This window comes from Periplaneta americana, chromosome 7 (genome assembly GCF_040183065.1).
Source record: "Periplaneta americana isolate PAMFEO1 chromosome 7, P.americana_PAMFEO1_priV1, whole genome shotgun sequence".
In the NCBI taxonomy this organism is placed as follows: domain Eukaryota; kingdom Metazoa; phylum Arthropoda; class Insecta; order Blattodea; family Blattidae; genus Periplaneta; species Periplaneta americana.
In genome coordinates this window covers 149,106,962-149,131,998 of record NC_091123.1, presented here as the reverse complement: position 1 = coordinate 149,131,998, position 25,037 = coordinate 149,106,962, and the positions used below count along the sequence as shown (strand labels likewise).

Here is a 25,037-nt window from a genome sequence, read left to right as displayed (position 1 = left end):
TATATTTATTGCTGCGATTGCATGGAATTTCTATTAAATACAGGGTAATTGACGAGGATCTACCGCCACTTACAGAGTTTATTTCAGAAGAAATTCTGAGCAAAAAAAAAAAAAGTCATATAAACATGGATCCTATTCTCAATATTTTCAAAGTTACACCAATTTCAAGTTGTTTTTATAAAATACCTTTCTTACTTAGTTTTAAGAGTAAAATAATACAGTAGAGCATGGATTATCAGAAACAATTGGGGACGGGCCTGTTCGGATAATTGATTTTTCGGATAACCGATCATTTACGAAAACAAATTGTACCGGTGTCATTGGAGCAGTATGAAACAAAGAAACGCTGATATTAAACACAAAACTGTACATAGAGTAGTCTATAATTATATTTTGTATCACACGTCTTACAAATAATACAGAAAACTGACTAGCCTAGTTTGACAAGTTCAAAACGGCCATTAAAGTAGGCCTCAGAGCTGAGACTCGTTTTTTGCCGCTAAATCTCGCAAACAGCGGTAGTGTAACTTCTACATGGCGAGCGCGCAAATTCAAATTTTCCGGCTGGAACGCTTTCGGTTAACCGATGTTTCGGTTGATCGGTATTCGATAATCGATGCTCTAATGTATTACAAACAGAGAATAGACTATTCGGAAGTATCATTTCTTTAATTGGTTAGTTTTCTGAAGCTAAAACTGTGTTGTTAATTATTTAGATGCTTCGTACTCGATGACAATTTAAAATGAAATGGTACCAACATTTGTAGTCGAAGAACTTGAACAAAGTTTACGTCCACAAACAAAGCGAAATCATATTCTGAACTCAATGTTCATGATCCTCCTCACACGTATTGAGGCGCATATTTAGGAGGCAGTGTTGATTATGTTTTCTCCCATAGGCGAAACACTTGAAAATCAACTGGCTTTACCCACAAATTTCATTCGTATTTCGCAATGTTGGCACATATTTTATTGCAAATATGAGTTAGTACTAAACCTAGTTCATATGTTCATAAGCTAATTTCATAGGTCTTACTAATAAAAACTCTATATACAGACGTTTAACTGTCTTATACTTATACAGTGAGTAGCTCGTTTATAAGTCGTATGTAAATTCCTTACTAATAATCACTACATACGTCGTATATAACAGTAAAACTATTACACAGCTACGTCATAGTTTCGTCATTACTTCATTATGAAAGATAATAGAATATCTGAGGTTCTCTATTGCATCCAGTAGAGCGCTCTAGTGTGGCGTGTTAAGTATCAATAGTACAACTGGCTCTGATCGATTAGCACACTATATTTTGGTCAAAGAGTACAAGCTATAGCAATATTATTCTTATTATTCTATGCTCTTTGGTTTGTTCTTCTGTAGTTACAAGGCAACCATCATCATAAAATGACAGTCGATACGAACAACTGTTAGAAGGGCGGACATTTTTTCTCTACATAGAACTCTTAAACAATGGATTTCGTGTAGCTATATAACTACAATCTTACTAATAAACCGTGTATAGTTTTTATACGAGACTTATGCAGAGTTGAGACAGAAAACGTTACTAATAAACCGTGAATAAGCTATGGACGTTTAAACAAGCTGTAAGTATACAATGGGAATTGCTTTGCAGTAGCATCGCCGGCTGCTATGGCAGTAGTTATATACACGAAACCCCTTGTTTAAGCGTTGTATATGTGGAAAAAATGGCCGCCCCTCTAACAGCTGTTCGTATCGACTGTCATTTTATGATGATGGTTACCTTGTAACCACAGAAGAACAAACCAAAGATCATAGAATTATTAGAATAATATTGCTGTAGCTTGTACTCTTTGACCAAAATGTAGTATGGTAATCGATTAGAGCCAGTTGTACTATTGATACTTGACATGCCACACTAGAGCGCTCTACCGGATGCAATAGAGAACCTCAGATATTCTATTACATTTCATAACGAAGTAATGACGAAACTATGACGTAGCTGTGTAACAGTTATACTGTTATGCACGACGTATGTATTGATTATTTATTAGTAAGGAATTTACACACGACGTATAAACTAGCTACTCATCGTATAAGTATAAGACAGTTAAACGTCTGTATATAGAGTTTTTATTAGTAAGACCGCTACTGCAAAGCAATTCTCATGTATAGTTACGGACTGTTTATACATCCATCGCTTATGAATGGTTTATTAGTAACGTTTTCTGTCCCAACTCTGCATAAGTCTCGTATAAAAACTATACACGATTTATTAGTAAGACCGATATAACATAATAAACTGACCTCTGGTTAATTATTAATGCTCAGTTAAAAATAATCTGTACTTAGTGACTTTCATACAACTGAGCCTTGAGGTTGGAGAAAACGTCGAAAAAAATAAAACAGGGTAATCGCTCTAAACGGGATTTGATTCCACGTCAGAGTGCTACAAGTACGAGACACGCTCACTTTCAATATACCATATTCTTTGCAGTAGTAGTAGTAGTAGTAGTAGTAGTAGTAGTAGTAGTAGTAGTAGTAGTAGTAGTAGTAGTAGTAGTAGTAGTAGTAATAGGTATTCTTGTACCTTAGATCTTAATATGAGTATTTACAATATTTGCAAAAATATGATAACACATATTTGGCAATTACTGAACATTTTCCTAAACAATACTGTGAAGAAAACAAAGCCACAAGATGTTTGTTTTGCTGACCCCAGTAATCATAGCAACACAAACAGCAATTGCACTTTTTGATGGATCCTGTTTTCAGTGGTCAAAGCAGGATAATAACCCGAGGGTAACTGAACGCAATGTTTGTTTACCTGCACGCTGTACGCGGCATGCATGTGAACTACTTCGTTTGCCTTAGAGCTGGCAAAATGTTTACATTAAGGTCCGACTCAGGACTACATTAAAAACGTATTTACAGAATTACACTTCTCCGTTGAAATCTGTCAGACCTCAAAGCACTCTTCTCGATTCTGAGAGTTTATTTTCTCATTCCTAAGTAGCTGACACTTCAAAGAGCCAGTGTACTCCTGACAGGCCACGATGCAGTGAAATATTGCGGGTCTATCCAAAACTCAGAACATTTTATTAAATTTCTCACTTAAAGTGTATGTAAAAGTTAAAACGTAAGCTACTTTATTAAATCATGAGGTTGATTATACAAAAATTAATATAATACTTCTATTTTTTCTTTAGTCATGAAAGGTCTCATTCACAAGCTCTGTACAGAGTTCAGAAAAAATGCTGTGAAGTTTTCTGAATATCTTGAATAAGTAATCGTTAGGGCAGAGCGTTGCGAACGCATACAAAAGTTATTGCAAAACGTCAAGTAACATTTTTGACAATATTTACCACAAGATTTATGAAGCCTTACATAAATTTTACCACTGAATCTTGAAAGAATACTGGATTGAATGGCTTTCAGTTCACTTCATTTAGATTATTGATTTACCACTGAATCTTGAAAGAATGAAGAATTGAATGGCTTATAGTTTATTTAATTTAGATTATTAATTTACCATTGAATCTTGAAAGAATGAAGAATTGAATTGATTTATAGTTTACTTAATTTAGATTATTGATTTACCACTGAATCTTGAAAGAATGAAGAATTGAATGGCTTATAGTTTACTTAATTTAGATTATTGATTTACCACTGAATCTTGAAAGAATGAAGAATTGAATGGCTTATAGTTCACTTAATTTAGATTATTGATTTATCACTGAATCTTAAAAAAATTAAGAATTAAATGGCTTATAGTTCATTTAATTTAACTGAATCTTGAAAGAATGAAGAAAAGAATAGCTTATAGTTAATTTAATTTAGATTATTGATTTACCACTGAATCTTGAAAGAATGAAGAATTGAATGGCTTATAGTTCACTTAATTTAGATTATTGATTTACCACTGAATCTTGCAAGAATGAAGAAATGAATGGCTTATAGTTCATTAATTTAGATTGTTGACTTACCATTGAATCTTGAAAGAATTAAGAATTGAATGACTTATAGTTCACTTAATTTAGATTTTTAGATGATTGATTTACCACTGAATCTTGAAAGAATGAAGAATTGAATGGCTTATAGTTCACTTAACTTAGATTATTGATTTACCACTGAATCTTAAAAAAGTTAAGAATTGAATGCCTTATAGTTCACTTAATTTAGATTATTGATTCACCACTGAATCTTGAAAGAATGAAGAATTGAATGGCTTATAGTTCACTTAATTTAGATTATTGATTTACCACTGAATCTTGAAAGAATGAAGAATTGAATGGCTTATAGTTCACTTAATTTAGATTTTTAGATTACTTATTTACTACTGAATCTTGAAAGAATGAAGAATTGAATGGCTTATAGTTCACTTAATTTAGATTATTGATTTATGACTGAATCTTGAAAGAATGAACAATTGAATGACTTATAGTTCACTTAATTTAGAATATTGATTTATCACTGAATCTTGAAAGAATGAAGAATTGAATGGCTTATAGTTCACTTCATTTAGATTATTGATTTATCACTGAATCTTGAAAGAATGAAGAATTAAATGGCTTATAGTTCATTTAATATAGATTATTGATTTACCACTGAATCTTGAAGGAATTAAAAAAAAAAGAATGACTTAGTTCACTTAATTTAGATTATTGATTTACCACTGAATCTTGAAAGAATGAGAATTGAATGGCTTATAGTTCACTTAATTTAGATTATTGATTTAACACTAAATCTTGAAAGAATGAAGAATCGAATGGCTTATAGTTCACTTACTTTAGATTATTGATTTGTCCTTCACAATTTGTTTAATTGTTGCAACAATTCTTGAGCATAAGATCACATACGTACATTTTCTTGCTAAACTAATGATGGCATCGGCCCCCAATTTTTACCAGATCTTACATATTGCCTTGTGATAATGAAACTCAGTTTTTTATTTTTATAACTTCAAAAACCAATGAGATCATTAGATTACAAGGAATTTGTACCTATGTGAACTTATGTTTCAGTGTATTTTCGATTTGTTACAATAATTAAACAAATTATTTTGGACAGACGAATAATCTAAATTAAGTGAACTCTATGCCATTCAATTCAGCTTTCTCTCGAGATTCAGTGATAAGATTTATGTATGGTTACGACAAATATTGTGATAGATATTGTCATAAGTGTCAGTGCATGTTTTGACATAATTGTTGTATGCGTTCAAAGCCGCTGCCTTTAAATTTATTACTAGAAAGGCGACGAAGAGAAACTATCGCTTTTAGATAACCCAGCAGCCAGACAACGGAATGGTGCTTTACTTCATTGTTGAGTAGCTGATGTGCAGTTGTTTCACAACATTTATGGGACTTCATGTCTCAAATTAGAAAAGTTTACTAATTTACTATCTTGCAAAGTCATCGCAGAATCTCTGCGGAGTTTGTGTGGGATAGACCAGTGATTCTCAACCGGGTGGTCGCGCCTCTCTGAGGGTCCGAAGAGCAGTTGATAATAATAATAATAATAATAATAATAATAATAATAATAATAATAATAACAATAATAATAATTACGATGATAATAATAATATAATAAATAATAATAATATAATAAATAATAATAATAATAATAAATAATAATAATAATAATAATAATAATAATAATAATAATAATAATAATAATAATTCATTCATAGTGTTCTGCCCAAAGGCAGGTCTTTCACTGCAAACCCAACATTCTCCAGTCTTTCCTATTTTCTGCCTTCCTCTTTGAGATATATGTTCCATATATCTTAATGTCGTCTATCATCTGATAACTTCCTCTGCCCCGAACTCTTCTCCCGTTCACTATTCCTTCCAGTGCATCTTTCAGAAGGCAGTTTCTTCTCAATCAGTGACCCATCCAATTCCTTTTCCTCTTTCTGATCAGTTTCAGCAACATTCTTTCTTCACCTACTCTTTCTAACACAGCTTCGTTTCTTATTCTGTCTGTCCATTTCACACGCTTCATCCTTCTCCATATCCATATTTCAAATGCTTTTAATCGTTTCTTCTCACTTCGTCGTGAGGTCCCTGCTTCTGTCCCATACAATGCTACACTTCACACAAAGCACTTCACTAATCTCTTCCTTAGTTCTTTCTCCAGAGGTCCGCAGATGCTCCTTTTTCTATTAAAAGCTTCCTTTGCAATAATAATAATAATAATAATAATAATAATAATAATAATAATAATAATAATAATAATAATTTCTAAACGTTGTATGAAACTCTAAAAACTGGCTATTTTATGTTAAATAAAGCATGATTAAATTTTCTTTTTAAACTAATGCCAAATTTCACACTACATGTTCTTCATTCTACTCTACACCTTGGGCCAGGAGAATGCACTAAAGTAATGTGACGTCACCATCAAAAAGATTGAGTAACAGTGGAGTAGAATCTGTTCTGCATCTTAACAAAATGTTTTTGGATAGCAGGGACGCATTTTCGTGAACATCGTAAATATTATTCTTTACAGCGTCAATGTATTACATAGGCCTATCATTACAAAGTAAGAAAAACATACGAAGAAATTTCAAAGATCATCTAGGCCTACAGTTCATAGAAAGACACATTCTTCCATGAGAATAATTATTTTTTTCCTATGAGGACGACGAAATCACGAACGGTAACAGCGTCGACGAGTCAATTCAAACCACGCATCTTGAGATTTACAGAGACACACAAAAAATCCAATCCGTGGCATGAACAGCCCATGAAGGGCCAACGCCGACCAGCGAGGTGTTGGCCTCAACGTCCATATGTCTCAGCAGAGTAGGACGATCATCCAACCAAAAAGAGGTAACATGTGGTCAACACGATGATCCCCCCAACCACTATAGCTCGTTTTCTAAACAGGATTTTGCTACCTATCGCAGCTCTCTCAAATTCATGACGATGCTGGGTGGACACCGGTCCAATACACTGGCCGAAATTTCATGAGAAAATGCCTTTCCCGTGAGAACCTGAATCAGCGCGCATTTCGCAAAGTGACTCCTATGCACTATGCCTTAGACAACGACGCTGCGCCTCGTGATAGGAACATGTATGTATGTATTTATTCACACTGCACTGGGTATATACCCGGTGGCAGTGGTAACTAATTACACTCAATAATGACAATAATAAACTTAAAATTAAAAATACAATTAATAATAATAATACTAATAATTAATACTAACAATAAATAATTAATACTAACATATCACATGGTCTAACACTAAATAGTCCATGACGATTATGGATAGATCATGCGATGAAAGTCACTTCAAATGAAAACTACCTACTGCTATTGGAACCTTTTATTTAACTTTACGTGTCAGATACAGAGAAATCGCAGTACTCGCAGAAAATCTCCCACTAACCGTCAAAAATGTCATAGATTCTGCCCGGGATCGAAGTCCCATCCTCTATGATGAAAAGCCATCATATAACACGCTACGCTACAGAGAAATGTCGCTTCTGAATTGAAGGAATTTGTGGAATAAGGGCCTATCCCAATCTTCTATCAAAAATAGTTATTTTTCAAAATATGATAGACTAGTAGGTACCATTTACTATGTACATTCACGAATATTTTTTGTTGTAGAATATGCTTAATCTTGTTATTTTCGTTTATGAAGACAAGGAGTACAATCCACTGCTTCGTTTCTTGGTGGAAGAAGAATCGTTTCTCTCAGAAGTTAAAAAAGTAGGCTAGGCCTTCTTCCACCAAGCTCTCCAATTATCTTACATGAAAGTGAGCTGTCTGCATACACGACACTATTGGCAGCAGGAAATGTTCAAATGTTTCTGGACATTACAAATGAAAGCTGAAGATTCGCATTTGATACAGACCCACTTAAGAATGCCTGCAGTCTGCAGCGAATCTGTCCAGAAAGAAGGAAACACGTAGTCACATTGGTGCCGACATGAAATGCCGCAGGACTGAACTATAACGAGAACAGAGCTTCTGGGAACAGTTCCTGGCGAAGCAATATCTTTGCCCAAACAATTAGGTAGGTGTGTGGTGAAATTTTCCGCATGTGTTCTGTTTAAAGATAACAACGAAATGTTTGGCTTCTCACTAGAAGATTAACGTCCAAACAGTGTGAATAACATTTCCACCTGATTCTGCAAACTGTTTTCATCCCCACGTGATGTGTCAGCACCTTCCTAAGTGCAGAAGAACGTGCATTGATTTTCTTCATTTTAAAATACATTCCAGTCTTTAATAAAGGAAGAAAGAACAAAGTATTTCGTTTTTGCAAATAACAATGAACTTTACGTTTGTACTAGATTGTACATTATTCTAATCCTCATTTCAGTTTGGTTGATAACCCTTCCCCTCTACTCACACTATCAACCGTCAGTGAAGGGGAAGACGCTACTATCCACCTTACTATACCTTGGCCAAAACTACTTCCGACTTGACAGTTTACAGAGAAGGGGGAGCAGTGTTGTCATGTTGCCTATCTTTCGTGTAAGCGAGCGCGCTGCCGATAGAGTGTAGTAATGAACGGCTGACATGAACGTATACATTTCTAACCAATTTGTTGAACACTAGGCATTAAAATTGGTGTACATTATTACTTTTATTGGTCTATTATTATTATTGTTATTATTATTATTATTATTATTATTATTATTATTATTATTATTATTATTATTAGTAGTAGTAGTAGTAGTAGTAGTAGTAGTAGTAGTAGTAATAGTAGTATTCTTCAATGTAATACCGTTAGAAAAGCCTCGAAAGGATTGTAAACTGTAAAAACAGGTTTAAATTTAATACGAAACCTTTACTTTTATGAGTGTCGGTACTCTTCAATGTAATGTTGTTAGAAAGACGTTGAAAAATAGTAAACTAAAAAATATTTATGATTAAAATCTCCACGGCCTTTTTCTTTTCCAATATCGATAACAGTGCTCTTATTAATTTTAGCAGCAGTTCTAATTGCGCCAAAGGTAAAAGAGGCTTGACTCTTTAACGAGGCACCTTGTACAATATCCTTTGTTCTCAGCCTGCCTTTCCTTCCTTCCGACATTGCACAAGTCATCTGTTTAGAAAATCTCGTAGAAACTAGAAAACGCACACTAGCCACACACTCCACCAATGACAACGAAGATAATACGTGTAATATAATTTGAACACAATAATTATCGATAAACTAAAATGATAATACAACTAAATAATATTTTTAATTCACACAAAGCACGCGTTAAACAGTCAACTCAGTCATTCCGGGCACTGCATTCACTGCTAGGCCGTGGCATTCACGTGCAGCTTGTAAACATAGACACGGCAACACCGTCCCGTTACCATGGTTACGCGTCTCTAGTGATTGGTTGATTTGAATGGTTGCCATGGTAACATGCTAAAGGCGCCATTTGTCAGGTCGGAAGTTGTTTTGGGCAGACCATAACGTTCGACTGACTTTCAACATAGTGAAAAATTATATTATTGAAAATGTTTACTGATAATCTATATTTCGAAATTCTATAGGCCTACTAAACGTTTATATTTCATTTTATTGTTGTTTATATCAACTGGCACATTAAAAAGCAACTGAGAGCAGAAGATAAATGTTTTCTTCACCGCTACTTGCTACTCTACAACACATACAATGGGACAATCTGCACTGTGTCGCTCCCCCCTGACTTTATAAAACAAACTAACATTCCTTACTATAAATATCAGTTGAAAATATTTAAGAACGACACTAAAATATACTCAACCATGTAATTGTCAAACATCTGTGTCACTGTATTTTACATTCACTTAGGTGTACTTTATTTAAGATTTTATTTTCTTGTGTGTACAACTTGGGGGGTGCAGGTATAAGAGGTAACAGCTACCGCCCTGTTACTGACGAACTCAGGGCAAGTAGAAGGGGAAAGAAATGCTTTCGCATCCTCTCAACTTGTATGAAATGTCGTTTAGTAGGCTATCCGAAACCAAAGCAATAGCTGATGAAGGATTCAGAAAGGCACAATCCGATAATCCATTACGAGTGTACACATTACTGGTAGCTTCTTTCGTGACAGACAACGAAAATAAATAGACTTTCTTTAAACTCCACAAGTTGTGTGCAGAAGTTTAAAATTTCAAGAAATATTCTGTTGTTTCTTTCGTAAAAGACAACCCCAATTATACACATTGTCTACAGAAGTTCAAGATTTCAGGCAATATTCTGAAGCTTAGGTACTTTGTAAAAGACAATGACAACACTACGATTATCTTTAAACTCCAAAAGTTGTCCACAGAAATTCAAGATTTCAGAAAATAATGTGTAGCATCTTTCGTAAAAGACAACCGAAATAGAAATCTTTAAACTTCGTAAGTTGTCTACAGAAATTCAAGATTTCAGAATATAATGTGTAGCATCTTTCGTAAAAGACAACCGAAATAGAAATGTTTAAACTCCAAAAGTTGTCTACAGAAATTCAAGATTTCAGGAAATAATGTGTAGCATCTTTCGTAAAAGACAACCGAAATAGAAATCTTTAAACTCCGTAGGTTGTCTACAGAAATTCAAGATTTCAGAAAATAATGTGTAGCATCTTTCGTAAAAGACAACCGAAATAGAAATCTTTAAACTCCAAAAGTTGTCTACAGAAATTCAAGATTTCAGAAAATAATGTGTAGCATCTTTCGTGAAAGACAACTGAAATAGAAATCTTTAAACTCCAAAAGTTGTCTACAGAAATTTGAGATTTCAGGAACTTAAATCTGCAGCTCCTTTAGTAAAAGAAAACCAAATAGAAATCTTTAAACTCCAAATTTTGTTTATAGAAGTTTAAGATTTGAGGGACATAATCCGCAGCTTCTTTCGTAAAAGACAACCAAAATATAAATCTTTAAACTTCAAAATTTGTCTACAGAAGTTTAAGATTTGACGGTCATAATATACAATAAGCTGCCGTTTAAAAACTAAAGGTTACTGTCACACCCTTTACGCATGAATAACGTTTTCCGAACACTAGTATCATATCGTATGTTTATCTCCAACAGCTTTTGAATGAAACTTTTTTTGTAAAATTAAAATTTAAAAATTTATTAGCAATATTCCATACTTTGTTCACTCTGTATGTAAAACATAATAAGTACGTTGTAAAGCCATGACACTTACTGTTTTAATATCACCGGAAACAAGCACAGGGCTCCTACAAAAGACCTTTCCGGTTTCGAACACATGTAATTTATGTTCTATGAATCTGAGGTGCATGAAAATAGTACCAATGGAAAGAGAAACTCAAAAAGTTCAGTTCCTTACCTTAAAGATGTTCAATGTAACACGGCACACGTCAAGCTTATAGTCAAGTTCCACGTAGGTACGCGGATTTTCCGACCCCCAGATTCTGAGGTTATGTTTGTTCACCTTACCAGAAGGATGAAAAATGGCTTCGTCACAAAACACCACGGAACGAATAAATTCATCATCGTTTTCAATTACAGTCTGCACACTTATAGTATAGAAATTTCTTCGTAGCATTTTATCCATTAGTTTTAGGGCTTGTAGCAACTGTAGTCGGTACGGATGAAATCGCAAACGCTTGCAAAGAATCTTGCCTTAAAATCAGCGTACCATTTGTGGATTGTAGGCCTTCAGGGTGAATCTGCACCAAATTTTGTTCGGTAATACCGTTGCAAATTAATAACAGACTGGTTCACATGAAAATCAAGCTTTTCTGTCCTCTATAGCAGCCATTTCGCCTCAACAATGAACAAATTTTTGTTTATATAAGCTATTATGAGACAGTGTTGCCAACTAGGGAAGCAATGTTACCAAAACTAAACTTTTTGAGTTTCTCTTTCCATTGGTGCTATTTTCAGGCACCTCAGATTCATATAAGGTAAATTACATGTGTTCGAAACCGGAATAGTAATATGCGTTACAAGAGCGGTATGTTGAAGTTTTCATGTTCGAGGAAAAGTTTGAAAAAGCGAAACGTAGTTGAGTTTTTTTAATTTCCGAGAATTGAAAGAAAACATACCGCTCGTGTATCGTACATTATTTTGTGCGAAGATCGTTTATTACATACCTTAAAGAGGAATTTCTAATTAGTTGCAATGAAATCTCCATCTTGGTTTCTGTTCAATGACAGCAAATTTGCAAAACAAAAATATATATCTTCAACATTGTTGCTTTAAAATGTTTTCTGTGTTTACTATACTCCAGCAGGCCGTGATATACGTCTGTCTTTCCCCGCCCCCCAGTCTATGATGAGTCTGAAATCTTGTTGATTTTTTCACGGCTTCCTTAATGTTACTTGCATCACGAATGCAGTAACTTTAGTGGAGTTGTAGAGTTTAGGCCTACTTAATTTTTGCAAATATTTAAAAACAATAATTAACAGTGCAATTTAGGTGAAATTGCAGTGGTAAGTTTCCAATTTATAATTATTACTATATTGAACGTCTCTAAAAATAATATGTTAAAAGCCTAAAGCAGTAAAATCAATATGTCACTTAAGCGGTAAGAAGAGGGAAATTGTTATGTGTGCTAGGTTGGGAATACTGAATGTGGAATTTTAGACTTTCCGCGGATTGGTTTTGTGCGGAAACCAAGCAAATACGCACGATCTCGCACAGAGGTCTTTTGTAGAAGCCCTGTATATTAATATCAGTAACTAAATATGAACTTCAGTGTTCAATAAACGGATACGGTAAGATTTAATTCCAGCAATTACAGCACACAGACTTTTTGTTCAGACGGTCCTGAATCTATTCCCGGTCCGGTCCTAGAGAGCCAGATGTGTCGATGTTAGCCTGCATCGCCCACGTTGCCATGCAACGTGCAGTTCAATTTGATGCAGCAGATCCGCGGAGCAATGCACTCAATTATCGGTTGCAGAAAAATATAATAAGCGGCGAAACACAAGGCTAGCAGAAGGGCGGTGCCACGTCACGATGGCTCCAGTTCAACCCTGGATCCATCCTGAAGAGTGATTTCGCAGGTTTTAGACTGAGTACCTCGCTGATCCTGCCACTCTATTACACCTGCATCCCAATATCTGCCTGTCATCATCAGAATGGCTCTAAACACACGTTTAATAAAAAAAATACAATACACTGTTACTTCGCCTCTTAATAATTTCACTTTTGAATTAAGCCGCTGTTTTCCTCTCTTAATTTTATTCTTCTACATTCTACTGATCATTATCCTATCTGAATCTTAAGAATTCTGCTTATCATTATCTGTATTATTAATCTTATTATTATTATTATTATTATTATTATTATTATTATTATTATTATGCCCTCTTAATCTTAGCCATTCTGCTGATATTTAGTCTGCAATAACTTTAACCATTCTGTTGATTATTATCCACACTTAATCTTCATAATTCTGGTTATCCATATCTGCTCCTTAAACCTTATAATTCTGCAGATCATTATCTTCGCTTAATCTTCATAATTCAGCTAATCCTAAGCTCTTCTTAAACCATTGACATTCTTAGCGCGGGCTTTCGGTGGATAATCAGCGAACTAACGTTTTTCGTATTCGTAAACCATTGTTAGCTATATGATATGAAATGAATCCTGTTTAGCACGCTCATAGCGCGGGCTAGCGAAATGTCTATGAATAGCACCCTTAAATTCTGCTGATCACTATCCCGTCATAAACCTTATAATTATGCTGATCCTTATCCTCGCTTAATCTTCATAATAATGCTGATCCTCATCCCCTCTTAAGCCTTATAATTCTGCTGATCCTTATCCTCTCCTAAATCTTATAATTCCCCTGATCATTATCCTCGCTTAATTTTCATAATTCTGCTTATCCTTATTTCCTCTTAAACCTTATAATTCTGCTGATTCTTATCCTCGCTTAATCTTCATAATAATGCTGATCCTCATCCCCTCTTAAGCCTTATAATTCTGCTGATCCTTATCCTCTCTTAAATCTTATAATTCCCCTGATCATTATCCTCGCTTAATTTTCATAATTCTGCTTATCCTTATTTCCTCTTAAACCTTATAATTCTGCTGATTCTTATCCTCGCTTAATCTTCATACTTCTGCTGATCCTTATTCCGCCAAACCTTAGCATTCAGCTGAGTCTTATCCCCTGTTAAACATTATAATTCTGCAGATCGTTATCCCCTCTTAAACCTTATAATTCTGCTAATCCTTATCCTCGCTTAATTTTCATGATTCTGCTGATCTTTATCCCAAATTAAAGCTTATAAATCTGCTGATCATTATCCTCCCTTAATCTTCATAATTCTGCTAATCTTTATCCCCTCTTAAACCTTATAATTCTACTGAGTTGTATTCCTATGAAATATTATACTTATGCTGATCGGTATCCCCTCTTAAACGTTATCATTCTTCTGAGTCTTATACCCTGTTAAACATTATAATTCTGCTGATCCTTATCCCCTCTTAAACATTATCATTCTGCTGAGTCGTATCCCCTGTTAAACATTGTAATTCTGCTGAGTCTTATACCCTGTTAAACATTAAATTCTGCTGATCCTTATCCCCTCTTAAACATTGTAATTCTACTGCGTCTTATCCCCTGCTAAACATTATAATTCTGCTGATCCTTATCCCCTCTTAAACCTTATAATTCTGCTGAGTGCTAACGTTATAACATTATAACATTATAATTCTGCTGATCCTTATCCCCTCTTAAACTTTATAATTCTGCTGAGTCTTATCCCCTGTTAAACATTTTAATTCTGCTAATCCTTATCCCCTCTTAAACCTTATAATTATTCTGCTGAGTCTTATCCCCTGTTAAACATTATAATTCTGCTGATCATTATCCCCTCTTAAACCTTATCATTCTGCTGAGTTATATCCCCTGTTAAACATTATAATTCTGCTGATCGTTATCCCCTCTTAAACCTTATAATTCTGCTGATTCTTATCCTCGCTTAATGTTCATAATTCTGCTAATCTTTATTCCCGCTTGAACCTTATAATTCTGCTGATCATTATCCTCCCTTAATCTTCATAATTCTGCTGATCTTTACCCCCTCTTAATCCTTATAATTCTGCTGATCATTATCCTCGCTTAATTTTCATAATTCTGCTGATCTTTATCCCCTCTTAAACCTTATCATTCTGCTGAGTCTTATCCCCTGTTAAACATTATAATTCTGCTGATCGTTATCCCCTCTTAAACCTTATCATTCTGCTGAGTCATATCCCCTGTTAAACATTATAATTCTGCTGATCATTATCCTCTCTTAAACCTTATCTTTCAGCTGAGTCTTATCCCCTATTAAACATAATTCTGCTGATCGTTAACCCCTCTTAAACCTTATAATTCTGCTGATCCTTATCCTCGCTTAATTTTCATAATTATGCTGATCTTTATCCCCTCTTGAACCTTATAATTCTGCTGATCATTATCCTCCATTAATCTTCATAATTCTGCTGATCTTTATCCCCTCTTAAACCTTACAATTCTGCTCACCATTATCCTTCCTTAATCTCCATAATTCTGCTTATTCCCTCTTGAACCCTATAATGCTGCTGATCCTTATCCTCTCTTAATCTCCAGAATTATGTTTACCTTTATCTCCTCTTAAACCTTATATTTATGCTGACTCTTAACTTCGCTTAATCGTCACAATTCTGTTGATTCTTATCCCACCTTAAACCTTATAATTCTGCTGATCCTTATTCTCGCATTATCTTCATAATTCTTTTGATCCTTAACCTCTCTTAAACCTTATAATTCTCCTGATCTTTATCCTCCCTTAATCTTGGTAATTCTGCTGATCCTTGTCCTCTTTTAAAATTAACCAATATGGTAATTTTCATCCTTTCTTAAACTTAGTCATTCTTTTTATTCTTATTCTCTCTTAATTTTAATTATTCTGCTGATTCTTATCATCTCTTAATCTTAATCATTCTGCTGATCTACATCCTCTCTTAATTATTCTGCTGATTCGTATCCTCTCTTTCAATTCTCATCCCGCATCTAACTCATTCAAGCTCATCCCATTCCTCAACCTCGTCCTCTTTCACCCCCTCCTCCACCAAGCATCATTTCCTACGTTCCGTGACATTTCAGACACGAGGCTGTTACATGGGTGTCTGGCCAGCAAGTCATGCAAGTATCGAAGCGAGGAGTTTTGTTTGGCTGGACAAACATTCGTGCGCCTGAGCACACTTCAACCAGCGCCGCGCTGCTGTTTAAAAGTTTGCATAAGAAGCTCTAGATCCAGTCTGCTTGTTTACACAGCCTCGCTCGTTGTTTCCCTCAGCGAGTCATTTCAGGTTTCACTTATACTTGTTAGATTACTTTACAGGGATGTTTGCACACAATTTCCATTTCTCTGATGTCTCGCTCGCGCTTTTCTTGGATATATTTGAGAGCAGGAAGAATTTCTTGGCCGTATTGATGTCACTTCAAGTTAATTATCACAAGAATACGAACTAGAAACGGCATTTCAGTCTGATATAGCTATAATGTCACACTGCACTTTCCGTTACCAAGTGAAAGAAACTGTGGGGGAAATATCAAACTAGAATATTCAATTATATAACTATAAAAGCATAGGCACTGGATTGACAAAAACGAATAAAATTTAATTATAACAATCAAGAAGGGAAACATACTTTTTATTACCATGTTTCACTAATTTCGTAGCAAATTATATGACCATTTATAATTAATTTCCTTGAGCTATTATTTAAAAGACACGCCAGTACCTAAATGAAATAATAATTTAATATTGACTCAAATTAGAAGACAATTTTTCGAATTCTGGATTACACACAAAGGGCATTCTCTGTAACCCCAACGAGAAGATATGACTGTATTAAGGAACTAATCAATTTAATTCATTATCTCATGGCTTAGTTGCCTCATGAATAACGCCTTATTGGTGTCACTTATGATATTCTAACAAATCTTAGCACTGTTCACTGAATATATAATTATATATAGAGGGTGTTAAAAAAAGTATCCAGTATTTTAGGAGGTGCTAGTAAGCATCAAAACAAGAAAATAATGTATAATAATCATGGGTCCTACAACACATTCGTACTTTCTGAGATCTGAACACTTGTTCAAGGAGGTGCTCAATGTGACGTTCATTCATGGCAATAAATTTCCCTGCCCTTCGACGTAAGGAATCACGCACTCTTTGAATTTTGTTTTAATACGTTAATAAGAAAGTCTTGATAACGATCTCCAGTTAACCTCTGTGGTACCACGTATGGCCGTATTAATCTATCACCAAGAACGCCTGTCCATAAGTTGAGTGAGAATCGGTGCTGATGCCTTTTTTCTTCAACTGCATGGGGATTTTCATCAGTCCACACATGCTGATTACGAAAATTCACAACACCATCTCCGCTGAACCCCGCTCATATCCGCAACTAGACTTTTGTTTTCAGTATTCCTTGCGACGTATCATTATTCCATGCCAGGGGTGTCAACTACGGTATGATTATCTGGCAGTCTGTTGTATTTAAGGCATAAAAATGCATTGCTATAAATGGACGTCACATTGAGCACTTCCTATGAACAAGTGTTCAGATCTCAGAAAGTATGTGTTGTAGAACCCATGTTTATTAGACATTATTTTCTTGTTTTTTTTTTTTTTTTGTCATACTATCACTTCCTGAAATATTGGATATTTTAACACCCTGTATATATACAATGAACTGTTAAATATACAGTGTGTGCAACACTATCTATTATAAATAGGAATTTAACATTGAGAGTCAATTATGTGTAAATACAAGGGGCAATCAATAAGTTTCAGAACTGTCCTGAATGTAGGCAACACACAGGACAGAGCAAAAGGTGAAGTTATCTAGAACCAGGCAAACGCCTGGACTCTATACTAAATGCGTCACTTCAAAGTCAGAAAAGACTAAGGCGTATATGGAGAGATTTCAGGAAAAATCGCAATAGATCCTCGACATGTTTACACAAAATTACGTGTAGAAGCTCAGTTCTTAAAGGCAATCATGTACGATGTTAAACAGTTTTTTTGCTCTCCTGTAAAATAAAGTTTTTTGACTTGTACTCTTATGATCGCCCATCAAAGAATTACAAGTGCAGTTCGGAAATATAATTAATGATTGCACCTTATATGCATATTGTACACTAGGTTACTTAATTTAATAATAATAATAATAATAATAATAATAATAATAATAATAATCCTCTATACGAAAATGAATTTTTAATTTCTAAAGTTTATTAGCGATTTATTATAAAATCCTTAACAAATCATTCTCTTTTCATCACAAAGTCTCTGAATGGTTCACCTACGTGTAGCATACGTATACAACGAAACGTAAATGTGGCTTAACGGTGGGATCTCTGAGTCTTACATACCTAGTTACCGCAAGAATTTAAAATAATTCGCAACGAAAAAATGGATACATAACATGGTAATTCATTTCTCGGATAGAAGTCTAGGGACGTAATGGACTGTTCATTAGATATTTACATCAATTTAACGAAAGACAAAATTAAATAAAAAATTGTTAGGATAGAAATTCGATTTAAAGGCCAGTTTGTGTTTTTCATTTCCAATAAAGACTCGAAGTTTCGCTGTTTTCGACTTGATCGATGCCCATTACGTGAGGCTAGGTAAGTTTAGGTTAGGACAGGCTATGTTTTAAGACTACAAGGAATATAGCAATGGCAACGTGTTAACATCCACAACTATGGCGAGATTCAAACTCGCGACCGCAGGTTTCAGTAGCATTAAAGCTGTCCCTCTCTAGTTGAGTATATTATCGACATATTAAAGTGGATAAAATTATTGTAACTCATACACAGTAAATGGAAGACTTCTCAGTTAACTGGAATAAACCACACACAGACACGAAAATCAGTATGAAATGTCACTGCAAAACGGAATGAAGCGGAGGAAATGTGGCGTATAACATTAAAATGACACGAATTAACCAATTCTAACACGCTTTATCCAAGTGTGACTTGAATAAGAATCGGGGTTAGTCTTGGTGTTTCATTTGTTTGACAAATGACGGGAAGCAATGCGCAGTTTGCATCTGTACTCTTCGTCCTACGGGTGATTTCTGGGAAGTAACAGCTTCCCACGCCCCTCGTTCTATCTAATTACGCCATGCATTGTTTCAGGGCAGAGGTTTGCCTTCTTGCGCAGTTCTTTCGTAGGTGATAATGCCAATTACTTATTTAACGACGCTTTCAAGGGTAAACTAACGACGAGGGAACAGAATTTCTTTATATTGGCAATATAACTTTTATTTTGTAGCTGCGTTTTCCTGGAAATAATTTGACAAACAACTTTTGCTTTATAGTAGCGTAATTATATTTTGAAATTTAGCTTCAGGCCTTTTAGTAGATCACTCTTTCTTTCTTTTATCTCTCTTTCGCAATAAAAGTAAATCTATAGATACGAAATATCACTCGCTAATAATAAGATTTTTCTTCTCCTCTGCCGATTCAAAAATATATTACATAAATTATAATAATATTATATAATTATATATATATATATATAATGATTTTATAAAGAGGAACGCTAAACTTAAATTATTAAACAATACATTATTCAAAAAACAAGTGCTTGAACTGTTTTTAAAATTATAATCATGCAAATTCTTATTCTTCATTTATTTTTTTCTGCCACTTTAACAATGTCGTATTCTTAACTTAGTATGTTTATGTATACTGTAGGCTATGGTATCGTTTGTTTGTTTTTATTCTTATTCTTTTTAAACTTTATGTATAATTACATTTAAAAGTTTAATCACAGTTGTGATTATTATTATTATTATTACTATTATTATTATTATTATTATTATTATTATTATTATTATTATTATTATTATTATTATTATTCATCTAAATGAGGGGTTGGAAAGCAATGGTGGATCGTTAATGTTTAGGTGAGGGGTTTGGACTTTTTCCACTGCTGGTTGTCACAATCAAAAATTAAGACACAACGTTTCGAAGGGTGGTTCTCCCTTCGTCTTCAGGTGGAAGGAAAGGAGAGAAGAGAAAAAACCTACTTTTGGGATCGTTACGTACAGCCATTCTGTATGACTGATCCTGTAGCTGTACGTAACGATCCCAACAGTAGGTTTTTTCTCTTCTCTCCTTTCCTTCCACCTGAAGACGAAGGGAGAACCACCCTTCGAAACGTTGTGTCTTAATTTTTGATTGTGACAACCAGCAATGGAAAAAGTCCAAACCCCTCACCTAAAGGATCAGTCATACAGAATAGCTGTACGTAACGATCCCAACAGTAGGTTTTTTTCTCTTCTCTCCTTTCCTTCCACCTGAAGACGAAGGGAGAACCACCCTTCGAAACGTTGTGTCTTAATTTTTTATTGTGACTACCAGCAATGGAAAAAGTCCAAACCCCTCACCTAAACATTCATTTATTATTATTATTATTATTATTATTATTATTATTATTATTATTATTATCATTATTATTATTATTATTTATTATTTTTCTTCTATCCAGTTTTCATTCTCGGCCACGCCCGACCTTGGCCACTCAATGACAGTGACCTTGACTGAATTTTTTAAAGTTATGTGGTAAAGAGTATTGAGACTTTTTTGTTGTCCCTAATTATTTATAGTTGTTTAATTCTATAACATAATCTTAATTTGTCACTTTTGCTTGTTCTAAAAAAATAGGATCAGAGTTTGAACCCTAAAACTCCTGGATATACTAACCGATAACTTTCCTAACTTGTTTGTCTGTCTGGTGATTACATATCAAACGAGTGGTAGGTGACTCAGGTCTGTAGCTACTCTAGATGCAGAGATATTACTGAGAGAGGCAGTGCGGAACGGAAAATTTTATACGCAAATTCAACGCCCTCATGCTCGAAGTGAGAGCAGGTGGTGATCATTGGGCGTGGTTATACAAGTTAATTATTGATTCATGACCTAACTAATAATAATAATATTAGCATTAGATTGTGGCTCATAGTATTGCTAGTAAGCATTTGAAATTCTGCCAATTTTTTTGTTTCACCACGAATCCCGGAACTAGTGACCATACTCGGTGCAGGTAGAGACATGTACAGTATGTATGTATTTATTTACACTGCAAGTGGGCAAGCACCCGGTGGCAGTGGTATACACAATATAAATAACATATAATAGCATTATAATACACAATACAATTATATACACATTGCAATTAGAATACACAATACAATTATATGAAATAATTACAATTAATAATAATAATAATAATAATAATAATAATAATAATACATAAAATAACCTAATTAATGAGTGAATCTAATTTTACATTACAACCAATATATATAGGCTCTACATAAGTTTCACATTGGTAGTGTTAATAATCTTTCACTTTACTCTCATCTCACTCACTTTACTGGCACTGACACATTTCACTGACACTTCAGAACACATTTCACTGACACTATATAACACATTTCATTGACACTATAAATTATCACTGATTGAAACTATTCACTGCATTGTAAAACCATAACTTCACTGACTCACCTCGCTTCACCGATACAACAGTTCAAATAAGTCAAACAATTACATCCTTATTCATACTTATAAACAGAACTACATTTAAATTAAGCATTTCTAGTCTCTTAAAAACTATTTTTAAATAATGTACAATTCAAACCAAGGGAGTAACTCGTCAGGCTAAATAAATACATATCACCTTAAAAAAGAAATGTCACCTCAATTTTAATTTACATTATACACAAAGTTTTAAGTTATTTTTAAATCTGCTTAAGGAAGGACAGCCCTCAAAGACCGTTGCAGGTAGATCATTCCAATCATTTATTTTCTATTTAAAAATGAGAATTTACCTACATCCGTTTTCTGTTTCCTACATTTGATTTTAAAAGAATGATCGTTCCTCCCATAGTACGTTGGCTTCTCTAACCGAGCCGTTATGTCTACCCATGTCTACATAGGCCTACTCTACGTCCAAAATCGGTCAGATGTGTAAAACTCACTCAGAACATTTTTATACTGTACATTATCTCAAAAGTAGAGCGAAAGTCCACATCCTTGCTATTGTCCGAAGGATCCATTGCATGTAATATAGTGTTCTAGTTAATGATTTTGTGTTAATGTACTCTGTGTAACACGATGTATATACTTATCCACTTTCCAGGTAACTGTTGTGCCTTGAATTTGAGGGGAAGAGGAGGAACAGAGTTCTATAATGAGTTTCACAGACCCTGCGTGCAGTCTGTGAAAACCATTCTGACGTAAACATACGAGAACCGATATAAGCGTACACGGAAACAAGACGGTATTATCAGTTGTCATGGTAACGTTCTTTTTCCCTGAAGTCTGATGCGACGCTGTATTCAATGGGACACCGCTAGGCCCATAAGTAGACCTACTCTCATAGATGGCAACATGCAATATATATTCACAAATTCTATAATCCTTAACCATTGAGGAGTGCTTCGTAAATGATCACTTTATATTACTATTTTAATGCAGAAAATAACATATTATAATAAAATATTGCGAGACATCTCGAAACGGATGTGACGTCAGAGCATAATATCTGTATATATATTGTGCAGGCATAGTCATAGTTGGCTGTGGTTCAGATTACGCAAGCCTTCTAATTGCATTGTTGACTGTTCATTTTTCTCATATCCGAGTCTAAAGCGATGTTTGATGAGGGATTCAAGAACGGACAACGCGATAACTTATCACAAGTAAATAATATATGGTAATTACTTTGATATGATGATCAGTAGACTTCGTTGAATTGCCACACGCAGCATGCAATCAGGTTGCCGATGTACGGTAGTATAGAGGAGGTGAGCGACCGCCCGGTCTCGTAGTATAAGCAGTTCATGTTAAGAGTTGTGACCGGTCCAAATAGATGGAGCAGCTACAGCTAATGTACCTATACCTATGTAAGCACTTGTTTTTGCATTACTGTGGTTGGAATAGTCAAAGCTTAACATTTGTTCAGTGCAGACAAGAATTCAATCAAACATACTGCAATGAGATTATTTTCTGTTCCAAATCATTGTCCCTGGAATACCCTTACCCCGTTGGGGAACGTGGTTGGATGCTGTTAATTAATATGCAGAACATTAAGGCAAAATAATGGAGGTAATTGATGCATTGAATAGCACAGACAGTTCCACTGTTGGAGCTGTAAAATCATTGCCTTCTGAACAGCTATTGGAAGATATTCTGTTCATTGATTCTAATTTTAAAATCGTGTCCAAAAGCATCACCCTGTTAGAATCGTCTAAACTACAACTCTCATAAGCTCTTAATATAGTGGATAAAGTATCACAAACCGTTATCCAAAATAACAATTCGCTAACTTCAGACAAAGTGAAATGTAAGTTGAGAAACATTATTGCTAAAAGTTCTGCCTATTCACAACTTCGTATTATAAATGGTGTACCATCAGGTCACGGCAAGACATCTGAAGTTGGTGTACTAAAAAGTAGTGATTTCCGTTCTTCAAATATGCACGTATTACATAGTGTGATGTTGAACGTACATTTTCCCAAAATAAAAACTGTTTAAGTGACCATTGGAGGAGGTTCACTTTACAGTCGCTCAAAATATACGTAACTCTTCACTGCAATGCACATATTCAAGGATGCCGTGAGTATCTCACTGTAAAATAATTGTGTATTTACATGTTTAGATATTTCCTACTTCAATGATCATTCATCATATTTCTTTGAATACAGGATACAGGTTTTATTGTAACCCCAGTATACTGCTCAGTGTTTACATCAGAGACATACTCCATCCTTTGCACGCCCCCTTCTCATACAGTCTATACCGCGAGCGCAGTAAACCTTGCGATTCTTGTGGCAATTCCACGAAGTCTAATGATCAGTAAGGCTTTCGAAAGGACTTTGGATAACTGCGGTGAAGTCGAAAGTAAAATACTGTACTTAATACTTAGACTCGCGGCTGGATTATGAAGATGATTGCATAGACCAGTTATGTCAATTGATGCCCATAGGCGCAAGCGCGCGCTTTAGAGCTCAGGAGAGCCTACGACTGTATCCATGTTAATTTTTAGATTTGTCTGAGAAGTGTCAGTGAATTATAAGAATGCAAGTTTTAATTTTAATGCTCACTTTTCACAAGTTTGTTTGTTTTTTTTTTTTTATTCAAAAGGAATATTTTATCAACTTTTTTTATATAAAAGTGAAATTTTCAGATATAGATTTATTTATTTAGTAGCCTTACAGGTACTGAAACAATGTTTCCGTAAATATAATATACCGTAAATACGTATTACTGAAGATAGCGTATAACAAATTTTGAAAATATTCGCATGGAAAATGTTTGTAAGGAAATGAATAAACAAAACTGCTGTTACAGCATAAGCAAAAGATACGTGCCCATGTGTTGTAAAAATGTCAGCTCTTTACCTTCAGCAGGTTTCGAGAAAATAATTTAATATTCTGATGAAAGGAAATTGCTCACCAGTATCACCTTAAAAGCATAATGCGATAAGATTTTTTTTATGGAATATTAGTTACACTTAAAACATATACAGCACCTAGATAACTTTGCTTTGTACTATAATATTGTTTTGATTAGTTCATTGATTACTTTTATAAGGCTAAAGATACCATGAATATAAATGCCAACTTATCATGTCATACTCAATCTCTTTTTTTGGGATATCACTTTCTTTATGATGTGTTTCATCCACTTAGTAGAGTATAAATGTACTACTATGGAATTTATGTGAATATTCGTCCTTAACTCTTTATTAATTTATTAATGTTTCAAACACAACTGTAATATTACGAAATTGGTGTTAATACTTTTGTTTTACAGACAATATAGATAATATCAAACAGAAAGAAGCCATATAAAAATAACGACATAAAATTTTACGTTTCGTTTGAAGTTTGTGCACCACTGTTTCCTTAACCAACAGGCTGCTTATTCCTCTTTCCATACCTAGTGATTGATGCCCGCACACGACGTCAAAGTCAGAAAAATGCGCTTGTTTTGACATCACTGGTGTAGACGATGACATCGACAATGTAAAATGATCATTTCAATTCGCCCCATTTCCAGTTCATTTCCATGCAGCCA

The 25,037-nt window shown here is 34.4% G+C and overlaps 1 protein-coding gene across 5 annotated transcripts in view; it reads right to left on the bottom strand.

Annotated features, from left to right (window-relative positions):
- Sulf1 (Extracellular sulfatase Sulf1) overlaps positions 1–25,037 on the bottom strand; it is a 651,379-nt gene that overhangs the window by 167,482 nt on the left and 458,860 nt on the right. The window lies entirely within an intron of this gene.